Source organism: Notolepis coatsorum (genome assembly GCF_963971535.1).
Source record: "Notolepis coatsorum genome assembly, chromosome: 10".
In the NCBI taxonomy this organism is placed as follows: domain Eukaryota; kingdom Metazoa; phylum Chordata; class Actinopteri; order Aulopiformes; family Paralepididae; genus Notolepis; species Notolepis coatsorum.
The window spans coordinates 2207556-2222073 of NC_140174.1; positions in this window are offsets into that span (position 1 = coordinate 2207556).

A 14518-nucleotide genomic window follows, 5' to 3' on the forward strand; every position below is an offset into this window, starting at 1 on the left:
TTACTGTTACGCTCCAGAGACTGTGCTAGACAAGATAGTATCAAATAACATAATAACATAATATAGCATGAATTTAGAAGAAGAAAATGAGGTCACAGTGTTCGGTATAGACATATGTACAATGTTCTGAGTTACCATATAATATACAATACACAATACTATGCAGTGTACTAATGTACAGTCCTATCTAGTGCAAAGCAGAAATGGGATGAGGTACAATTTTAGGTACAATTTACAGTAAGGTGTACGAGTTGTAGTGCAATCCTTCATCCATAAATATAAAGTGTGGGGAGTGGGTGCTACAGTGTGTTTGTTTAAAGTGGGTGTGTGCTATAAAGTGTGTGTAGTGGGTGCTACAGTGTGTTTGTTTAAAGTGAGTGTGTGCGTGTGGATGTGTGTGCTATGTGTGTTTGGTGGTTGTTGTTGTGTAGTGTTCATTCATTGTTCGTTTAGCAGCCTGATGGCCTGGGGATAGAAGCTACTTCTGAGTCTTTCTGTGCTCGCCTTGAGACTCCTGTATCGCTTGCCTGACGGCAGCAGTTCAAAGAGGCAGTTGTTCGGGTGGCTCGAGTCCTTAATAATTCTCTTAGCCTTCCCCTTGCAACGCTTGTAGTAAATGTTCTGGAGGGTGGGGAGCCCCCCTCCAATTGTGCGTTCGGCTGAACGTGTCACTCTTTGTAGTCTGCTTTGGTCTTTTGCAGTGCTATTCCCAAACCAGGAGGTGATGTTGCCGGTCAAGATGCTCTCTATTGTACATGAGTAGAAGTTCTTAAGGATCTTCTGGCTGACTTGGAACTTCCTTAGGCGCCTGAGGAAGTAGAGGCGTTGTCGTGCCTTCTTCACCACACTGTTAATGTGTGTGGTCCATGTCAAGTCCTCGGATATGTAGGCTCCGAGGTACTTGAAGCTGTTGACTCTCTCAACCGGTGCCCCGTCGATGCTGAGGGGGCTGTAGTCCTTGACCCCCGACCTCCTGAAGTCCACAATCATCTCCTTTGTTTTGCTGACGTTCAGGGAGAGGCTGTTTTCCTGGCACCATCCCGCCAGGACCTTGACCTCTTCCAGGTAGGCCCTCTCGTCGTTGGCAGAGATCAGGCCCACCACCACTGTGTCGTCAGCAAATTTGACGATTGTATTGCTACTCCGCTGAGCCACACAGTCGTGTGTGTACAGGGAGTAGAGGAGGGGACTCAGAACACAGCCCTGGGGGGCCCCTATGTTGAGGGTGATGGATGAGGAGGTGCAGTTGCCTGCTCTCACCACCTGGGGTCTGCCAGTCAGGAAGTCCCGCTGGGTCTTGTGATGGTGGCGTCATAATGTTACGATTCGGCATGAAGAAGGACCCAATATGCGGTTAGAAGTACAAAGGAGACGGTGGTTACTCTTCTCAATGGTGTTCTTTAATATAGAACTCAAAGCAAGAGCAAGGCAGGAAATATATATCATACAAAACAAAAGGGCACAGCGGCGCTGGCGCTAACTATAAACACGGACTGAGATACGAAAACAAAGATGACAAAAACAGAATACTAAATCACTTACTGACTCTAAATACAACAGCAGGGCAAGGTAGACGACAGCAAGGTACAACGAACGGGTAACACGGAGGTATGACGCCACAACAGGAAGTGGGAACAGGACAACCTAATATACTCAACCTAATTAACAATGATTATCAACAGCTGGGGGAAGACACACTAGAACTGATACAATACAAAATACAATACAACCATCAAAGAACACACACAGGCTAAATACCAAAACACAGAACAAACCTAAACAGACAACACTTGTAATAAGGACGCTAATTGCCACATTAGGACGTTATTGATTTGAACCAACATGTTCAGTGCATTGTCTGCAGGTGGCCGCTGGTGGCTCTCTGCCTGGGACATTCTCTCTCCCAGGCATGAGTTGATCTTGGAGCGTTACAGATAATGCTGATATCGGCCAGAAAAGCAATAACGAGACTGTGGTACAAAGAAGATCCACCAACAATGGGTAGGAATAGTAGAGGAGATACAGGATAATGGAGAGGATAACACACATGCTGAGGCTACAGGAAGAGAAATTTGGGGAAAGATGGGGAAAGTGGAAGGATTATAAGGGGAACGAAAACGACATCACAGAGGAGGAACCAAATGCAACACAAGAGGGCGAAGGGTAAAGGAGGAAAGAGGTTCAAGGAGGGTCTCTGAACCCGTGTCACACACCTTTGCTTTAGTTAGTTTTTTCTATTTTTATTTCTGTTGGGTATGACAATTGTTTTATGTTTTTTGTACTTTATTATTTAGGTCTGTTTAACAGTGTTGTCTTATTGTATGTTTATTTTTTATTTCATGAATGTACCCATATATGTATGTCGATATGTTATGGATGTCAATATAAATGTTATGTTGTATGTCCATAAATGTTGAATAAAAATTTAAGTAAAAAAATAAAAATAAAACACCTACGGGAGACTGCAATTCGAAACTGGCCCCTGTAAATGTCCTAACCCAACCCCCTCCAATGTACAATAAATGTCCTATTAAACCCAATAATACACGAGACCCGCTTCTTGGGACCAAGTAAGGTTTCGTCGATAATCCAATGTACAGTTACCCCCCCGCCTACCCAACTCCCCCCTCCCTCCTACAATGTACAGTTTCTTCGTCAAATGTATATACTCTCTTCTTTTTTTGTAACTATTTTTGTATCACAAACTACTGTATTTGTAAATCTGGTATGTCATAAATGTCTAGATGTAGCAGCACTGTCTATCTGTATGTCATGATGAATTGAAAATAGGGGACCCTGGTCTTTCTCTGGTCTGCATCCCCTTAACAATTGTGTGTATTGAGCCGTACTGTACTGTACTGGGTAGGAGGGGTGGGTGGGTGGGGGACACTGTACAACTGTAGAAGCAAAACTGTACATTGGAATGTTGACAAAACCATACTTGGTCATTTACTGTACATTGGAGGGGGTTGGGTTAGGACATGTCCAGGTAAGATGGAGGTTTTTACTTGTGTAGCGACTATCCTGATGTCCTGGTAGACACTCGGCTTGCGGGGAATCCTCGTCTTTGATGCACAATTAGAAAACACTTAATGTCCAGTCGGTGTCGCCTGCCGTTGGGTGAAGGAAGGGGGGCTTCTCTCTTTTAAATTTTTTTTAACACAGAAATACGCAATTTTAGAGTAATTAGAGATGAATACTGAATAACTAGATTAGAGGTTCTCAAAGTGAGGTCCAGGTCCATGGGAGGGATCTGGGCAGTCCCCATAGAAAATTCAAAGTTAACAAGACCAAATCATCAGTTTCTTATTTATTTATTTATTTATTTATTTATTTAACCTTTATTTAGCCAGATAAAACATTGATCTGGTCCAAGAGGCCCCAACAGGAGTACAAATATACATATATACACATATACATACATATACATACATACAGTACTACATACTAAATACAGACAATAATATTCCCTCCAGTGCCTCTAGTGCTTTCTAGTGGCGCCGAGGAGAGTGGCAGCCTTTTCATAGCAGCTCCCACCCCCTTTACTTCTTATCCCGTTTACTACTTTCTTACTTATTCTTTTTGTGATTATACTTACTTAATAGGTGTATAAGTGACTGTGCGTTGCTTTAGACCAAGTTAAGGCATTTGTAACAACTTCTGTGAAGTTAGCTGAGTTAGGCAAGTTCGGTCGAGCACAGCTCTGAACAATGGACAAGAACACCGGCGGGCTGGTTTACCCGCGGCAGGACAACAACAACAACAGCAACAACGGCGGGCTGGTTTACCCGAGGGAGGCTCTCCTCTGCTTTCGAAACAGAGTTGCAGAACCACAGAGGAATCTACCAGCCGAAATAAGGATTCGCAGACGGGGAAATCGAGCTGGCACGAGCGTGAAGGACAGGATAAAGGACAGCAGGAGATTCAAGCCTTACCTGCCCGCTGTCGTCATGGGGAACGTGCGATCGCTGGCCAACAAGACCGACGAGCTCTCAGCCCTGATGATCAACCAGCGTGAGTACAAGGAGGCAAGCCTACTGTGCTTCACCGAATCCTGGCTGAACGAGAACATCCCGGACAGTGCAATAGAACAGGAGGGCTTCACGGTGGTGCGCGCCGACCGGAGTAAACAGAGCGGCAAGCGGAGAGGCGGAGGGCTTGTTGTCTTTGTTAACTCCAAATGGTGCCACCCGGGACACATCACCATTAAGGAACGTATCTGTTCCCCCGACATTGAACTATTGGCACTGAGTCTGTGGCCATACTATTTACCGCGAGAAATAACACACGTCCTGGCTCTAACTGTTTACATCCCACCCAGCGCGGCGGCGGCGCAGGCGAGTGACGTCATACACTCCACCGTCGCGGCGCTTCAGACAAAACACCCGGATGCATTTATTTTGATCAATGGGGACTTCAACCATGTCAGACTGAACAAGACCCTGACAAACTTCACCCAGTATGTCACCTGCAAAACCAGGGGAGACAAAACTCTGGACCTCCTGTATGCTAACGTGAAGGAGGCTTTCAGTGCGACTTCCCTGCCCCCCCTCGGCCAGTCAGACCACAACCTTGTGAGGCTTGTATCCACATACACGCCTCTCATTAAGAGACAGCCTCCGACCACCATGTCTGTCCCACAGTGGTCTGACGACGTCGAGGAGGAGCTACAGGAGTGTTTCAGGTCGACAGACTGGGATATGTTTGAGAGGGCCCATGGTGATGACATTGATGGACTATCCCACTGCATCACAGACTACATCAGGTTCTGTGAGGAGAGCATCGTACCCACAAAGAGGGTACGCTGCTTCTCAAACAATAAACCCTGGATTAGCAAGGACATTAAACACCTGCTAAACAGGAAAAAGAGGGCCTTCATGGCAGGGGACACTGAGCAGGCCAGGGCTGTCCAAAGGGAGCTCAAAAAAGAGCTAAGGGCAGCCAAGGTCAGCTACAAGGACAGGCTGGAGGGCAGACTACAGGCCAACAACACCAGGGAGGTGTGGGCGGGGGTCAGGAAGATCACTGGTTTCAAACAGCAGGGCACAGCTGTGGAGGGCCCTCCAGAGCGTGCAAACGAGTTCAACTCGTTTTTCAACCGCTTTGACCAGAGTGGCCTCCCCACACCCCTCCCCCCACCCATCGACACCAGCACCAGATCACACCTACAAAGCAGCCCCCCCACCGCCCACCCACCCACACCCATCAGCAACGGCACCCCACCCCCAACACCAGCAGACTGCCCACCACCCCCAACCCTGACGATCACAACCAGTCAGGTCAGTAGGCAGCTCTCCAGAATTAACGTAAACAAGGCCAGAGGACCGGACAACACCAATCCCAGGGTGCTCAAGGTATGTGCAGAGCAGCTGGCAGCACCGCTCCAGCATCTTTTCAACCTCTCCCTGAGGCTGGAGAGGGTGCCCCAGCTCTGGAAGACCTCCTGCATTGTCCCGGTGCCCAAGAAGGGACGTCCCAGCACCCCCAACGACTACAGGCCTGTCGCTCTGACGTCACACGTCATGAAGACGTTTGAGAGACTGGTCCTGCAACACCTCAAGCCCCTGGTGCGTGACTCCCTCGACCCCCTGCAGTTTGCATACCAGGCAAACATCGGGGTGGAGGATGCCATCATCTACATGCTCCACAGAGCGTACACGCACCTGGAGAAGCCGCGCAGCTCAGTGAGGATTATGTTCTTTGATTTCTCCAGCGCCTTCAACACCATCCAGCCGTCACTGCTAGCGGAGAAGCTCTCTGCGATGCAGCTGGAGCACGGCTTGGTGGCCTGGATCAAGGACTACCTCACTGAGAGGCCACAGTACGTCAGACTAAAGGACAGTCAGTCTGACGTACTGGTGAGCAACACCGGCGCCCCCCAGGGAACTGTGCTGTCACCCTTCCTCTTCACCCTCTACACCTCAGACTTCTGCCGCAACTCCAGCGGGTGCCACCTGCAGAAGTTCTCAGACGACTCCTCCATCGTAAGCTACATCACCGACGATGATGAGGAGGAGTACAGAGCCCTGGTGGAGAGCTTCGTGGGGTGGAGCGACAGCAACCACCTCCAACTCAACACCAGTAAGACCAAGGAGCTGGTGGTGGACTTCCGGAGGGGCAAGAAGAGGCCCCCCCCGATTCCCATCTCCATCCGAGGGGTGGATGTGGAGATGGTGGACTCATACAAGTTCCTTGGGGTACACCTGAACAATAAACTGGACTGGTCGGACAACACAGAGGCCCTCTACAGGAAGGGACAGAGCAGGCTGTTCTTCCTGAGGAGACTCAGGTCCTTCAATGTGTGCAACAAACTGCTGCAGTCTTTTTACCAGTCTGTTGTGGCCAGCATCCTCTTCTATGCTGTGGCATGCTGGGGAGGCTACATCAACTCAAGGGACACCAACAAGCTCAACAAGCTGGTGAGGAAGGCTAGCTCCGTGGTGGGAGTCGAGCTACCTAGACTTGAGGTGATGGTAGAGAGGGGGATGATAAGGAAGCTGGATGCCATCATGGAGAACCCCTACCACCCCCTCTACGACGAGCTAGTCAAGATGAGAAGCTCGTTCAGCCACAGACTCATCCCCCCCCGACACTCAACTAACCGCCTCGGACAGTCCTTCATACCAGCGGCCATCAGGCTCCACAACAGTGGGCAGCGACTAGCAGCCTCCAGGCCCCACAACAGGGGGCAGCGACAGCGACTGCTACCAGACATTGACCTGGGACTTATAGGAACCCAAGGGGGACAAAGTAGACTACCCTGGTACTTTGATTAATGTATACTCAGTAGATAGTAAATTATAACACTACCTCATGCATACTGCACCTTATGTGACACTGTGAATAATGTGAATATTCCTCAGCTAGTCAGATAGTAAATTATATTGACCATATTGATCAAATTGTTTACGCTGCCTGTGTTGTCTTTTACTACCTGTATACTGTGTTGTTTTACTACCTGTACCCCTCCCCCCCTCCCCCCATGCTGCTATGATGCCTGAATTTCCCCAAGGGGATCAATAAAGGAATATCTTATCTTAAGATGCAGTCTTCAGAAAAGTGAGACCTTTTGATGGTTTGTAACGACGACACGTACATGGAATAAACACATGGTGTCTACGAGTCTACGAGGCTCTCACTTTTACTGGCGGAGAACAATGGAGACGAGACGGGGTCTCGTGGCCCGATTGGAAAAACTTCCCTCGAGGATCTGAGGGACAGAGAGGGTTAGTAGGAGGAGAGGAGGCAGGCTGAGGGGTGAGAGGGTTGGTAGAAGGAGAGGAGGCAGGCTGAGGGGTGAGAGGGTTGGTAGGAGGAGAGGAGGCAGGCTGAGGGGTGAGAGGGTTGGTAGAAGGAGAGGAGGCAGGCTGAGGGGTGAGAGGGTTGGTAGGAGGAGAGGAGGCAGGCTGAGGGGTGAGAGGGTTGGTAGGAGGAGAGGAGGCAGGCTGAGGGGTGAGAGGGTTGGTAGAAGGAGAGGAGGCAGGCTGAGGGGTGAGAGGGTTGGTAGGAGGAGAGGAGGCAGGCTGAGGGGTGAGAGGGTTGGTAGAGGGAGAGGAGGCAGGCTGAGGGGTGAGAGGGTTGGTAGAAGGAGAGGAGGCAGGCTGAGGGGTGAGAGGGTTAGTAGAGGGAGAGGAGGCAGGCTGAGGAGTGAGAGGGTTGGTAGAAGGAGAGGAGGCAGGCTGAGGGGTGAGAGGGTTAGTAGAGGGAGAGGAGGCAGGCTGAGGGGTGAGAGGGTTGGTAAAGGGAGAGGAGGCAGGCTGAGGGGTGAGAGGGTTGGTAGGAGGAGAGGAGGCAGGCTGAGGGGTGGGAGGGTTGGTAGAAGGAGAGGAGGCAGGCTGAGGGGTGAGAGGGTTGGTAGAGGGAGAGGAGGCAGGCTGAGGTATAACTGAGGGAGAGGAGGTCAGTGAGATATGGGGGGGGGGGCAGTTGGTGAAGGGCTTCGTAGGTGTCCAGGATGTTGTAGTTGATCTGGTTGGAGACAGGAAGCCTGCAGTGGTCTTTTAGAACTGGGGTGATGTGGTGCCAGGATTAGGTGTGAGTTAGAGGTCTGGAAGATGCACTCTGAGAGAGAGAGAGAGAGAGAGAGAGAGAGAGAGAGAGGCAAACAATAGAATGAGAGACACAGATTCATGTGTCAACAACTCATTGTAAACATACAATGTGTACCGTGTTCAAATTTAAACTAGTTTTTCTTTCTTTTTTTTTATCCACTTTTTCTCCCATTTTCAATTTTTCTCCCATCCCAATTTCGTATCGTCCAATTCAACCCTCCCCTGTCTCGAACGCTGTTTCTTGCCTCCCACAAGCCGGCTGTAATGTGGACGAAGCCATACATTGCACGAGTCCCCTCCGGTACTCGAGGTAGCAGCCATCGCATCTTTTCACCTGCACAGCGCGATCTTTCAGCGTCAGGGGTCTGCGCTTTGGAGGGACGCCACCCCCGTCGCTTCCTGATTCTACTGCGCAGGCGCACCAAGCGACCTGTAGGAGTCGCTGTCCACAATGTCCGATCCCCACCCATCAGTTTCCCACCCCCTAATACTGCCAAATATATTAGTACGAACGACCAGCCAAACTGAAAGCAATGTGGAGAGCTGGGCTCGAACCCAGCGTCTCCAGCATTGGTGGTGAGCGCCTTGCCCACTGCACCACCTAGCCGCCCAACTAGTTTCTCTTTCAAGCCTTCAACTCAACTGTAACCTGAACATATGGTGTGAAAATAATGTGCTTTCTATTATGCTTGAGACCAATTCTCTACCGCAATGTAAGCAGTCTGTTTAATAAATAATTGCCAAGTCTTCCAAACCAGCCTCTGCGGTAACTGGCACGATCGTGAAGTTGTCCCTGAAAAAGTAAACTCAAGAGCAAGAGCGGCCGCCAGGTAATCGGAAGGTTCCCGGTTCGATTCCAACTCCTCCCGGCAGCGCGTCAAAGTGTCCTCGAGCAAGACACTTAAAGGAACACGCCAACTTTTTGGGAACCTACTTCCAGTGAATGACGCTAAGCTAGGCTAACTGTGTGGGTCTTCCTACTCCTACTGCATGCACAGAAGAAGAGGGGAGGACGCGACCCTCTTTGCGCCGCCCCTGTGCCTCAAATAGATCCGCTATCAGCTCTATCTTTAATCTTTCAAAATGTTCAGTTGCTATCGCTATCAGCTCTATCTTTAATTTTTCTAAATGTTCAGTTGCTATTGCATGCACTCATCTGTGTTTCACTACACACATGAGTGCATGCTTACCAACTGTCAGTCTGCAACACTACTATCACTGACATCTAAGAAGGGAGATCCCCCCTTGAATGGCCCTTCTAAGGTTTCTCTCCTCCACACTGCCTGTGGTGCATTTTTCCCTATTGTTAGGTTTTAGTGAGTTTTTCCTTACCTTCGCGTGGGGTATGTCTGGGAGTGTTTGTGTTCATTCATTTATTTTGCATTTATTTTAAATTTGTTGGACCTTATGGTGTTCTTGTTTTGTTCTTGACTTATTGTTATGTTTCTTCTTGACTTGTTTAAAGAAGACGTGTCCGGCCCATGCGGACATTAACGTGTGTTGTCGGGCCTTACAAATACATTTGATTTGATTTGATTTGATTTGGTGTGGCAGGTCTTGGAAGTTGTACAAAATTGCATACCTTTCACCTTGGCATGTTTCTCGTCTTCTTCTTTTCTTCTCTTTTTATACTGGATGGCCGGATGGCTTTTGCCTCTTCATAGTTCTCTAACGTTAGTCTTTCTTTCCTCAACGCTCAATTCTATAAACACTTGACCGATACCCATCAATGCACAGCGCTCTAGCATGTTCTGACTGTGAACACCTAAAGCTGAGGCTCAGACCGACCGACCGTTTTAGATTTTTAGGCAACCGCCTATATCGCCTGTAGGAAGCTCCGCCCTCACACACCTTATTGTCTAATGTAACCAGGTCTTTACTGCCCTCCTCAAAGGGATTTCCATTGCTCAGCAACACCTCCATCAGGTCTTTGGCATGGCGTTGACATTGGTGCTGAGATGCAGATCCTTTCTTGTGATGAGGACGTTCCTCACAATCATTGTTTGTTCTTCACAATCAACTGTTGTTTACAGTTCTCATATCTAACTCTAGTTCTCCACATATTTATTGTCTCATTGTGTGAAATATCATATAAGATATGCTCCAATCATGTTTATTTTATTTGTATTCAATTACTCATTCATGAAAACCTAGGTACAGGCACCAACATCACCATTCTAGGTTTAATAGAATAAAAGTTATGAAGCGTAATTCGAAATAAATACAGAAATTGCAGCCATCTTTGATTTTTGCCATACCAGAATATTCAAAACATCAATATTTGAACTCCAGTTGATTACTCACACAGTATTAACTTAAAATAGCAATACAACATTATATTACACAGCAATTGTGTGAACATTAAGACGTTTTTAAAGAATTCATGATTTCGATTGTGGCCATTTTGGATACGTTTTTATAAAATTCAACTGGTTCCTTGACACTCAAGCCAAAATTGTTCTATAGATCCTTATCTTCAAATTAGAAGTGGAAACTAAACTTTCGCATATACATTTTAAATGACTGAGTGTCCAGGCACCCCACTATCAGAAAAGTGTGTGGTTTTCTGGTCAGCAGGAGATGTGCATCTCTGGCAGCTTATAGTCAGTGGCATTGTTCGTCAAATAGTGTTGAACTTGAGTGTTACACCCTGAGTGCATAGTAAAATAGACATATTAGTATGGTAGGTAGTAGTATATGGATAGTAACATAGTACATAGTAGTAAGGTACTAGTAAAAGACAGTTATTTATATATATATTATATTGTAGAAATTATCGGAATAGAGAAACGCACAATTTCTATCAGTTTACAACACAAAGCCGTGTGTCATTTATTTCGCAGTAGCACAAGTGACAGCTGTCAGAACTATGCCGTGCTAGCTTCTGACAGCTCGTAGTAATCAAACATTTACCAATGAAACCCCACACAGGGCGTCTCCTCTCAGCCCAACCCCAAAACCAACCTCCTTAAAGTGACAGTGCCCATCAACACATCAAAACAATACCATGGGGAATTATGTCTCTATAGAACCCACTACAATATAAATATTATATTTATTAAGAAGGTTATTTATTTATTTGCTTCTCAGATATTGATTGAAGAGGTGTGTTTCTATATGGGTGACATGTCCCCATACACAGGGCATACGAGGGCATTTGCATGCAGTCACCAGCTCTCCACCCAATCCAATTCCTATATGGGAGATTTCCCACAACCTGTTAAGACGGCACTCTCTTACGTTAAGACAGCACTCTCTAACGCCACCATCGCCAAAACACCAAAAGAGCATCAAATCACTGACCTCTAGGACCATCATTCAGGTCATAGTACCAGTTAGATTAGATTACATTGAAATGTATTGTCATCATACAGCATATTACATTACAATGAAAATAAGTGGGGCATCCAACCCGAGTGCAAATGTAACAGTAAAGTGCAATAGTAATATTAATATAGTTGTAACTGAGGGGTACAATTCCCTGACTGTATTAATCAAGTATTGATATCATTAAATCACTACCGTCTTGTACATTACTGGCCAATACCGTACAAAGGTATATTAGATGACAACACTTCCACAATAACAGGTTTCCACTCAAATACTCATTTAGAATATTTATTACATCAAAATAGTATTACATTATATACTTTGTTCACTTTAGATGCGCTTATAAGGCAAAGAATGTGCAGGCAAATCAATAATGAATATTAAGGATTATCTCTATGGTACTCTGGGATGGGGGTGTACTATCGGTTGTAAGCCAGCAGGGGGGGGATGCTCTATGAAAGTCAATGGTCCACGGAGCTCCAGCAAGGCACCTGGAGACGGTGTCTTACTCCCTGAGTCAGCGGGGAAAAGCAGCCTGGTCCCAGGATGCGCGCCGCGTAGGTGAAAGCCGTGGAGCCTCTGGTACGACAGAGACAGGCTCGAGTGATGGTCTCATGGGCTGGAGATCCCACAGCAGTGGGTGTAGACGGTTCTCTGTTCCAGCAGCTTGGTCAAAGCAATGAAGAATAATAATCCTTGCCGGAAAGTGGCACTGCTGGCAGGGTGTAAATCCTCCGTGGTGCGCGGTGTAGGTATCCTCCGGTGCGTGGTAGTGCACGGTTGAACTTGACGTTACTATACTATTAGCACGGGCAATAAGTGCTCTATGTAGACGCACAATTACTCACTCCACGTGGTCTTTGACTCGTAATGAAGGTTTACTAATAAATAGCGAACGATACATTGAACAAATGTATTAGGATAACACGAGACTCTATCTTGGGGCAATGCGAGCCCTATTCTGCCCACGTTGCGTAGTGGGGAGAGACGTCACTTGGATAACTGGAACTGAACGAGACTGAACGGGACAAGGGACTGAGAGAGTTCTACATTTCTTGCGCCCTATTTATATGTACCGTGGACAAATAGTGCCATTCGTATTTTGGTAGCCGTATTCATGGGCAGAAGCTGGGCATGTACAGACATATCTCGTCGGTACCTTTGAAGTCAGCTCTAGGGGGTAAGGCAGTGGCGCCAGGGGATCGCTTCCAATAGGAGAACGAATATTATGGTCTGTCCTGTAGACTAAAGGGATATTCCGTATATATGTACAAAGAATATACAAGGGATATCAAACGATATACAAATATTATACATGGGATCTCAGGCAATAAATATATATATTCGGTTTAATCTGACCCTTTGTAACAGCCGCCCCCTAATTAGTCCCACCTAATTAGCTAAGCAGAGACAGATTAACCACACTGTCCACTACTCAATGTCTGTGAGGGGTCGGGCAGTTCACAAAGTCAGGGGTCATGGTCGTCATTAGGCGAGTCGGGGAGCCTTGGCGACTCTATCAGCCTCGCCACGGGTCGGTTGTAGATCCGCCCTTGGCCGAGCACTTCTGCCACTCTGACCTTTCCATCGGCACCAGTGGTCACTTTGCTTACGCGGCCGGCCGGCCACGCAGCTCGGGGTGGTGACTGGTCTATGGTCATGACAACTGGATGGGATGAAGGGGGGCTTAGGAGGAAGCGGGCCTGAGACTGCTTTGATCTGTGCTTGGCTGTGCTTTCTCCTCCTCCGTCTGTTTCTCTTGTTCGCTCTGTACCCCGTGTGAGGAGGGGCCGGTCCCGGCCGCCCCGTCAAGGAGTCGCTTGGGGTGCTGGGTTCGAGGTCAGCTACGTCTGAAGCGCAGCTGAGGGGGGTGGAGTTCCGAACTCCCTCTGGTACCCACGGTTCTCTCACGGGCCTCTCGCTTAATGTCAATAGCCTCTGCTGTACGGGGGAGAGGCCGGTGTCTTCTTCTGTCGCTCTGGAGTGGAGGCAGCTAGTGGCTGCTGTTCGGTTGAGAGATTTAGCGAGGGGGCCTTGTAGTGTCCACCCTAGGCGGGTCTCGACTGCTGCAGGACAGCCTCGGGTTCCGGTATGGACCCGGTCTATCGGGACGATGAGGTCTGCATGGTCGGAGCCTATCAGCAGGGTCGGGGTGGCGCCGTCTATGAGCGGGATAGGTAGTTGACGCAGGTGCACATATTTATCCATCAGCTGTGGGATGGGGTAGGTGTACTGTGATAGTCCTATTTCTTGGCTGGTGAAAGCATTTGTAATCCTATACCGTCGCTCTGGCTGCCCGCTTGCTGCGATAGTGAAGGAGACATTCTCGCCCTTTATCGTCTTTAAATCTCTTCTTATTGTCCGAATCGTCATTTGGTTCTCGCTCCCCCGCAGTCCCAGCTGGGCCGCCGCGGACGCGAGCAGAAGGGTCTTCTCTGACCCGTCATCAAGGACGGCGTAAGTGTCCATGACTTTGTCCTCGTGGCTCAGGAGCACCCTGACCACTTTGAGGAGCACACGGGGGGTCCCGCTATGCTGGGGGTCTATGTGGAGCACTCCTGTCTCGGGTGGTGATGTAGACTCTATATGGTGCGAGTCGCACCGGGACTCCCAGTGTCTGCCGCGGCAGTCGGGACACCAGGGAGCGGTCTGGTGGAACTTTGGTTCTGGTGCCACCGCCTCGGCATGGTACAGTACCGCGACGGGCCCACTCGGTTGTCCTGGCTGACGCTTGTTGATGTCATGCAGGACCTCCAGGTGGGTGCCACCGCACCTGCTGCACTTTTTTTTCAAGCGGCACTCAGCTGCTAGGTGGCTGCGCGCGCAGCGGAAGCAGCGGCGGTGGTCCTTGACCCACTGGCTCACATCATCCGTGGTCAGCTTCTTGAAATCTTCGCACTGATAGAGCCGATGTTCTCCCTCACAGTACTGGCACTCAATCTTCCACTGGTCCTCTTTCGTCGAGGGGGTGTTGTGGTTCTGGTGCTGCGGTACTGATTCAGCTTGGTGCATAACAGTCACCGATCTTCTTCCATCATTTATTCTCCTGGGTCCCTCTCTGGAGTTTGGCGTGCTCCGCCCGAACGTATCCAGTCGTAAGCTGCTGACTTCTCTCGCCAGGAAGTCGGCTAGATCAA